The sequence below is a fragment of the Carlito syrichta genome, unplaced genomic scaffold (genome assembly GCF_000164805.1).
Source record: "Carlito syrichta isolate Samal-C Ts95f unplaced genomic scaffold, Tarsius_syrichta-2.0.1 Scaffold303588, whole genome shotgun sequence".
NCBI classification, from domain to species: domain Eukaryota; kingdom Metazoa; phylum Chordata; class Mammalia; order Primates; family Tarsiidae; genus Carlito; species Carlito syrichta.
In genome coordinates this window covers 275,604-283,918 of record NW_007247684.1, presented here as the reverse complement: position 1 = coordinate 283,918, position 8,315 = coordinate 275,604, and the positions used below count along the sequence as shown (strand labels likewise).

Sequence of the window (8,315 nt, the reverse complement as noted above, 5' to 3'; positions counted from 1 at the left end):
AACAAGTTAATAAATTCATCCAAACAGAAGTACAAAACCTAAGGAAGTTGATTTCAGCTTGAAGGCTGTATGTATGAATTTCATGTCAAATTTATATCTCAAAACCACTCTGAAATTAGGTTAGGCAATTTGAAAAATCCCAGATATATCTAAGCCTGTTTTTTTTTTTTTTTTTAAATAACTTTCTAGATAATCTCCTCTGAAATAGAAGTTCTAACACAAATCAGGATTTGGTACAGACAGAAGCTTCTAACATAAGTTCCTAAGTAAGAGACCTTAATCTTTTCTTAAGTCAATTTCTAAAAGATAATATTAAATATTTACCAGAATAAAACCAACAGGCTCTAGTTTTATCAGATCACTAATGCATCATGTGTCCCAAAACAAGATTACTGAATACAACATTCAAAGCCTAACCATCTCCTAGCTGGGGTGTGTGTGTGTGTGTGTGTGTGTGTGTGTGTGTGTGTGTGTGTGTGTGTTGACAGAGGGGTAGTGGGAATGGCAGTATTTTGGTTTAGGGGTTTTAGGTTCCTACTCCAAAGATCTTAATCTTTTTTCAAAAAGAAAGCCTGAGGAAGGTAAATAGAACCAGGCAGAGACTGCCTTGCTCACCAAACAGCCAAATGCCACCTACTTTCCTCTTCCAGTTCAGGTCTACCCATACCCCAAAACCAATTCCCAACTTTTGCAGAAAGCATATATTAGCAGTCTCTTCTTTCTTGTTACTGCGATGGCTCCACATTAACAAGGCAATTATCTTGCCTTTGTCCTCAGGCTCCTAGACTGAATACTGACTCCTTGGTGCTGACTCCTTATCCAAGTTTTTAATTCCTTGTCTTTGACTACCCAGAAACCTTAGCCAATGCCTGGCTCTCGCCTCCAAGAACACCTTTGACAGCTGATCTAATATCTGGTTCTGATCTTTGGTGTCTCCTATTCTGGATTGTCCCCTGGTCTCACATACTACAAGGTTGACTGTAACTATCATTTTCAAGGCTATCCTTTTAGGAAATGTTGGTTGTCCTGAGGAGAGAAAATGGGGAGGTGGAGGAACATGTCCATTGAGAAAAAGAGGTAAGCAAAAACAAATACATCTACACTTAATGATTAAGATGGTAAATTTTACGTGTATTTAACCACAAAAAACATTGAAAACAAAATAAATAATAGAAGTGAATCTTAGAGTGTATAGAATAGCTAGCTATTTAATGAGACTCTAAAAAAAGATTCAACTAAGAGTATCAGAACAAAAGCTGAATAAATGAAAAAAGCAAGGTCTTTGAGTTAAAGTATATTTTCATGAAGATTTTAGTTTCAGGATGTTTGAGCCCAGAGATAAAGTCATGGGAAAAGGGTGATTGTGGTAAGATGCTTTTCTTTTGTTGTCTAACTAACTATAATTATAAAGTTAAAATATATTGTGGTAAAAATGCAAACAGTTAGAAGGATATAAAATAAAAATTAAAAGTCATCCTTCTCTTCACCACCAGTCCCACTCTTCTTTTATATACTTCCTGACCATTTCTATGCACATCCAAACATCTTTTCTAACCCACCTGAGATAATACTTTACACATGAACCTGCAATTTGCTTTTCCACCCCAAAGAATATCTAGGACATTTCAGGAACTCTTTCCTATGATTTGAAATAGTTGTATCACCTTCAAAGTACAATAACTTAATTGACCCATTGGTACAATATGTATACCTATGATCTGCCTCTTGGCATGTGCCCATGCTTTTTCCTCATTGTGGCCTCCTTGTCTATTGTCGCTATTTCAACTTCTATAATTTCAACTTTTATAGTTATCTTCCAATTGCCTAAAATTTTGTTAAGCCTGGTGTGGTTACTCACACCTAAACTGCAGCACTTTGGAAGGCTGAGGTGGGAGGACTGCTTGAGCCCAGAAGTGCAAGAGCAGCCTGAGCAACAACATAGTGAGACCTCGTCTCTACAAAAAAATTACAAAATTAGCCAGGTATAATGGTGTGCACCTGTAGTCTCTGCTACTTGGGAAGCTGAGGCAGAAGGATTGCCTGAGCCCAGGAGGTTGAGCTTGCTTACAGTAAGCCGTGATCATACCACTGCACTTCAGCCTGGGTGACAGAGTGAGACACTGACTCAAAAATAAATAAATAAATAAAAATAAAACAAAACTTTGTTACAAGCAGAACATCTATCATTTCATCTTTATTTATATCCCCAGTACCGGCAATGGTGCCTAATATATAGTAATATTAAAACTTGTTGAATGAATGACCACTGACTTTTCCAAAGATAAATAGCTACTAAGTGGCAGAAATGTCATTACACTTCTTAATCTAGCTCTTTCTACTGGACTATATGGTCTTGTTGAGTCTATCTTAAAAATGAATCAATACAACACCCTATCACCTACAAGCCATTTCCCTTGGTTTTTAGGTTTTCCATAATCTGGATCTATCCTCTCTCACCAATTCTATCCTCCTTGACTTCAAAATAAGGCCATCCCAATCCATAAATAATGCCACCTTCTCTGTCTTTACCACTAGTCTTGACTTACCTCATTAACTCATGGCTTAATCTGTTGCTCTCTTGTGGAATCCCCCTCCCAAGTCCTGTCACCTCAATTACAGTCATAATTTACCATGCAGCTTGTCTCAGAATCTTCTCTTCTCTAAATTCGTGCTGTAATTGTAGTGTATATAGTTTGTTACTAGTTATTCTCTGATTGTTTTATGTTTGTTAATATTTATTCTTCTGTAACTTTTTGTAGGTAGGAATTATATTTTAACAATAACAGCTACAATTTATTGTATTGTCACTCAATACAATTTATTGAGTGACTGTGATAGCTATTATTTGTTCAAAATATTCACTCTTCCTCTCTACCTAGCCCATCCAAATACTCATCTTTTTGAGATGAGTATGCTTCCTGCACCAGTGATATCAGGCTTGGCTATATGAGTAGCTTTAGAAAATACAACAAAAGCAAATGTGTCATATGCCACATCTGAATAAAATGCTAAGAGCCATCATGTGGTTCTATCATGCTTCTTTTCCCTCTGCCATGAAGCTGACAAGTCTGAGACAGGGGTGAACAGCTACCAGACATGGCTGAGTCCAGTCTGTGTCTTAAGGAAAAACAGTTGTAAAACAGGCCTACAATTGACCTGTAGCCAATGTGATAAGTAATGTGAGTGAAACTAAACCTTTGTCTTTGTAAGCCACTGAAATTTGGGGACTGTTACCCCAAAATAGTATAGCATAATCTAATACCCCCAAATAACTCTCATCTAGCTGCTATTTCCCCACCCTTACTTTTCCAATCTATATAATAATAACAGTAACAATTTAAGAAATCTCAAGAACTGAATACCACATGTTCTCCACTCATAAGTAGGTCCTGAACATTTATCATAATACTACAAGAGAGGGATTGGCAGTAGCATGATACTGTGGGCAGGGGAAGAGGGGGTAGGGGAGGGTGGAGGCACATAACATCACTAAGGGTACCTTATCCTAAACCAGTGGAAGTGAGAACCAGTGGGAGGTCCAAACTTCACCTGTATGTAGACCACTTATGTATCTCTAATCCTGACTTGTACCCCAAATCTTTAAAATAAAATGAACAGGAAAAAAAAAAAAAGAAATCTCAAGAAGTTACTTGGGAAGTTCTACGGCTTTCCCTACCCCACATCAAAGTAGGACTGGGAGCATTCAAGAAAATCAACCATAAATATTGAGATTACTTGTAGTAAGAGAAGACTGGCATTTCATTCCTCATTTGGGTAATCAGTTAAACATGCTGTTCTCAAATTTTAGCATGCAATAGAATCACCTGAATGGCAATTAAAACACAGATCATAAGGTCCTAATAGGCCCCCAAATTTTACATTTCTAACAAATTTCCAAGTAACAATAATGCTGGTGATCTAGGAACCAGGTTTTGAGAACTGCTGGGTTAAGCAATCAATAGTTGATCTGCCCTCATAATTTGAGAGAACTCATGAAAAGGGGTTAACAGTAGAATAGCTTAAAAAACAGTAGACTCGGTGGCTCAGTCTGTAATCCAGCACTTTGGGAGTCTGAGGCGAGTGGATTGCCTAAGCCGGCAGGTTAGAGACCAGTCCGGGCAACTTGGCGAGACCTTGTCTCTACAATAAATTAAAAAATTAGGTGGGGCGTGGGGGCGTGCGCCTGTAGTTCCGGCTACTTGGAAGGCTGAGGCAGAAGGACCATTGACGCCCAGCAGGTCGACACTAGGGTGGCCATGAGTGTGCCACTGCACTTCAGCCTGGGTGACAGAGTGAGACTCCAATTAAAAACAAAAAACAAAAAAAAACCAGTAGAATAGCTTAAAAAAAAAAAAAAAGCTTTGGCACAGCAAAGATGCACTAATTTCCAAAATTTAGACACCATAGAAGATGGCTTGGGACATCTTCCTGGTATACCACGCAAGAGGACTGTCTGAAAACAAAAAGATTCCACAGAAGGAGATTTTAGGCCATACCACTAGAGGTGGATGCTGAAAAAGGTTGAAAGAACCAGAACTGGAATTTACTCTCTCACAGCAAGAAACTGCAATGGGGAGTTTCCTTGAGGTTCTCCCAAAAGTTAATATTCACGATCTTATAATAGAACTACCATTTGGATACTGCCAACGTTAACCGTCCACCCACCCCCAAAAAAACCCTGCAACTATCAACAGTGAGGGAACTATAACAGTACCAATAAAGATGAGAGACATTTAACTCTTTCCATCTTCTTCCTTAGCATACTAACATATAGGAGAGCTAGAGATCCAGAAGAGAGGGGGAAGAGAAGTTTTGTAGGGTTTTTTTGTTTTGTTTTTGAGTCGGAGTCTCCTTCCGTCCTCAGGCTGGAGTGCAGTGGCACACTCCCGGCCACCGCAGCCTCGACCTGAGGGCTCCGGTGAGCCTTCTGCCTTAGCCTTCCAAGGAGCCAGAACTACAAGCATACACTACCACACTCAACTAATTTTTTATTTATTGTAGAGATTAGGTCTCGTCAAATTGCCCGGGCTGGTCTCGAACCCACGGGCCTAGGCAATCCACTCACCTCCACCTCCCAAAGTGCTGGGATTACAGGTTGAGCCAGAAGCCCGGCCAGAAGTTTTTTAAAAATGTCCCCTCCTAAAGAAGTCTGAGCCACTGGCTCTGGAGAAAAGGGAAAGGAAGAACTTTAAATTGAATATAATATTGGAGTTTTAAATTAGACCAGAATGAATTTTTTTAATGCCCCAAAGCACACAAAAAGTTATGAATTCTGAAATCCACCTAGAAAGAGGAACTTGGCAAAACATGACTAAAGAACGTGTTTGTAGGAAAATAAATCCATGTCATATTTGTACACTTTTAAGAATGGGGAGGAAGCATATGCTTATCTACCACATCAGCACCCTTGTTTTCCTGATTGCATGCACATCTTTTATAATCTCTTGAACTTACTTTTTAGTTTTATTTAGGAAAGTTTTTTCCTACCTATGAAAAAGACTAAATTAAATGGCAATAAGATTCTGTATTCACTTACTCACTTTGGAAGGGAAAAAAATCTGAAGACTTGACTCTTCTTTAGAACAGAATTTAAAATGATGTACCCTCTTCCTTTCTCAGTATCAGCTCTTGCATTTTATCTCTACTTTTTCTACTATCTCTAAGTTTTCCCCCATTATCACTTCATTTTTCAATACTGGAAAAGATGGTACTTATCTAGTATTAACCCTCCAGGATTTTTTTACATCTATCTAACTGAACTACAGTATTTTTCACTGATTTAATGTCCTCTTCCAGAACAGAAGAAAGCAATACCACTTGGAAGCCATTTATATTAAGCCAGATTTCAACTCACAAAAGAACTTGAAATGACCTGATATTGTGGTCTTTTATAGACTTCACACCAGATGCTTTCCATTTTATAGACTCCCCCAAAACTTTACTTTCTTACTGCATTTCTATACCTCTGTGTGTCCAGTGATCGCATATAGCAAGCAGAACTACAGAACACTATAGATTTACATTTTCTGGTTACTAATTTAGGTTTACAAACTGTGGTTTGTCTCATTTGGGAGAAAACTATTTTCTTCAGCTATCTTCCTAAAATACAATTATCAGGATAATCTCTGCAGGCAAATTGCAGGAGTACAATAGGTTAGACCTAGGTAAGGGGAATAGAACCAGAAGCTAAATTCTAATTTTTTTTTCTTTACAAACCACATAACATACATTTATCTTAAAATATAGACTATTACGCATGATAAATAAAATGATACATTAAGAATTCAAACATCTTAGGCAAGACTTGACTTCTGAGCTTCAGAAAGATGTGGGAACTTCTCTTGAAGAAATTTTTCTTTCTTTTTCTCTAAACTTTTCTTTCTCACTGTAACGTGGGCTTGTTTCTCATGTCTCAGTCTGACAAAACGGTCCACATAAGGCATTGCAAAGAATCGTTTCCTGTTGCATCTTTTATTCAGGTACCAAGGTATAAGCCACTGCTTGAACTTGTGCCAAATGATTCTTCCAAAAATGTCTCTTCTCCAAGCCCCAGGTCTAACTTTTTCTTGACCAGTCTGAAGAAGCCTTAGGGCATCTTCTCTTTCCTGAACAACTTTATCTAATGCATCAATGGACTCTATTACCTTCTCCAACCGCTCTGGACTTGGCATTGGTAACCTCTGCCGCTTGGCCTCCTGTTCCAGGGTTAGCAGCATATTTCTCTCTTTTAGCAGGATATACCAAAGTTTATGTAAGTCTTCGTTACTTTTGTTCCTTAATTGCTGACAAGTCCATGCTGCTCCAGATTTTACTTTTTCTTCCCCCAATTCTTTGGGTCATCAAAAAATTCTTCCAGTCCTTTCCTTGACAATGTAGTATGAAGTAACCTACACTGCTGAAGGGATGTGACACTGGGTGTATTCTCAGGCAACAAACTAAGAGAAAACCTGCAACTTGAGCCGGCAGGGACCTGAGGCGTTAGTAACGACCTGGAAACCTTAAGGGTGGTTGAGACTCTTCTACAAAGACCGGCCAAACCGGCCGCGGCCATTATTTCACATTAAATTCTAATTGTTAAAAAATCTAAATTTCAGTTAGGTATGGTGGCTCACACCTGTAATCCCAGCACTTTGGGAGGCTAAGGTGAGAGGCTTGCTTCAGCCCAGGAGTTCAAGACCAGCCTAGGCAACTTAGCGAAAACTTATCTCTACAAAAATTTTTTTAAAAATTAGCTGGGTGTGGTGGTGCACCCTGTAGTACCAGATACCTGGGAGGCTGAGGCAGAAGGACTGCTTGAGCCCAGGAGATCAAGGCTTCAGTGAACCATGATTGTGCCACTGCACTCCAGCCTAGGTGACAGAGTGAGACCCTGACTCAAGAATGAATGAATAAATAAATAAATCTAAATTCCACAAACTGTCAATTCTCCAACTTAATAATATGTACAAAAATATCTTATCCTGATTATATTTATCAGGGTTAGATTAGCTACAAGTCCTACATAATAATAATAGTGGTTTAACTAAGAGAGAAGTTTAATTTTCTCTAGTATTAACAAAATTTAGCTCTCATGGATTCAAGGTTGATATAACATCTCAACTATTATCAGAAACTGATTCTCCTATCTTACTCCCACCCCATCCTCCAATCACAGCTTTCAAACACAGACCAAGACAGCTGCTAAGTTCCAGTCATCATATTCACATTCCAGCCAACAGGATGGAGAAAGGAAGAAAAGCACATCTCTCCCTTTAAACATATGCCCTATTAATTGTATTTGACATTTCTGTTTACATTCCACTGGCCAGAATCCCCTTTTTATGAATATATCCTGGCTGCAAGATTGGGAAATGTAGTCTTTATTTTTTTGTGTGTTTGTTTTGTTTTATTTTGTTTTTGTTTTTGAGTTTGAGTCTCACTCTGTCGCCCAGGCGGGAGTGCCACTGCAGTGCCATGCTCCCAGTCACTACTGCCTGGACCTAGTAGGCTCCAGCGATCCTTCCCCTCAGCCTCCGAAGTAGCCAGAACTACAGGTGCGCACTACCATGCCCAGCTAATTTTTTATTTATTGTAGAGATGAAGTCTCACCAAGTTGCCCGGGCTGGTCTCAAACCCACAGGTTCAGACAATCCACTCACCTCGGCCTCCCAAAGTATTGGGATTACAGACTGAGCCACCGAGCCTGGCCAGAAATGTAGTCTTTATTCAGGGTGGCCACAAATCCAGTTAATAATTACTGAGTTTAATTCTAAGAAAGGAAGAAAAATGAATATTGGGGAACAGCTAGCAATTTCTGCCACAGTGATGATTACATT

At 39.0% G+C, this 8,315-nt stretch overlaps 1 pseudogene across 1 annotated transcript; it reads right to left on the bottom strand.

Annotated features, from left to right (window-relative positions):
- Positions 1 to 6,255: 6,255 nt before the first annotated feature.
- Positions 6,256 to 7,051, bottom strand: LOC103261073 (annotated as a pseudogene). Its single transcript, XR_504334.1, has one exon. The product of XR_504334.1 is annotated as a 39S ribosomal protein L47, mitochondrial pseudogene (transcript).
- Positions 7,052 to 8,315: the final 1,264 nt, after the last annotated feature.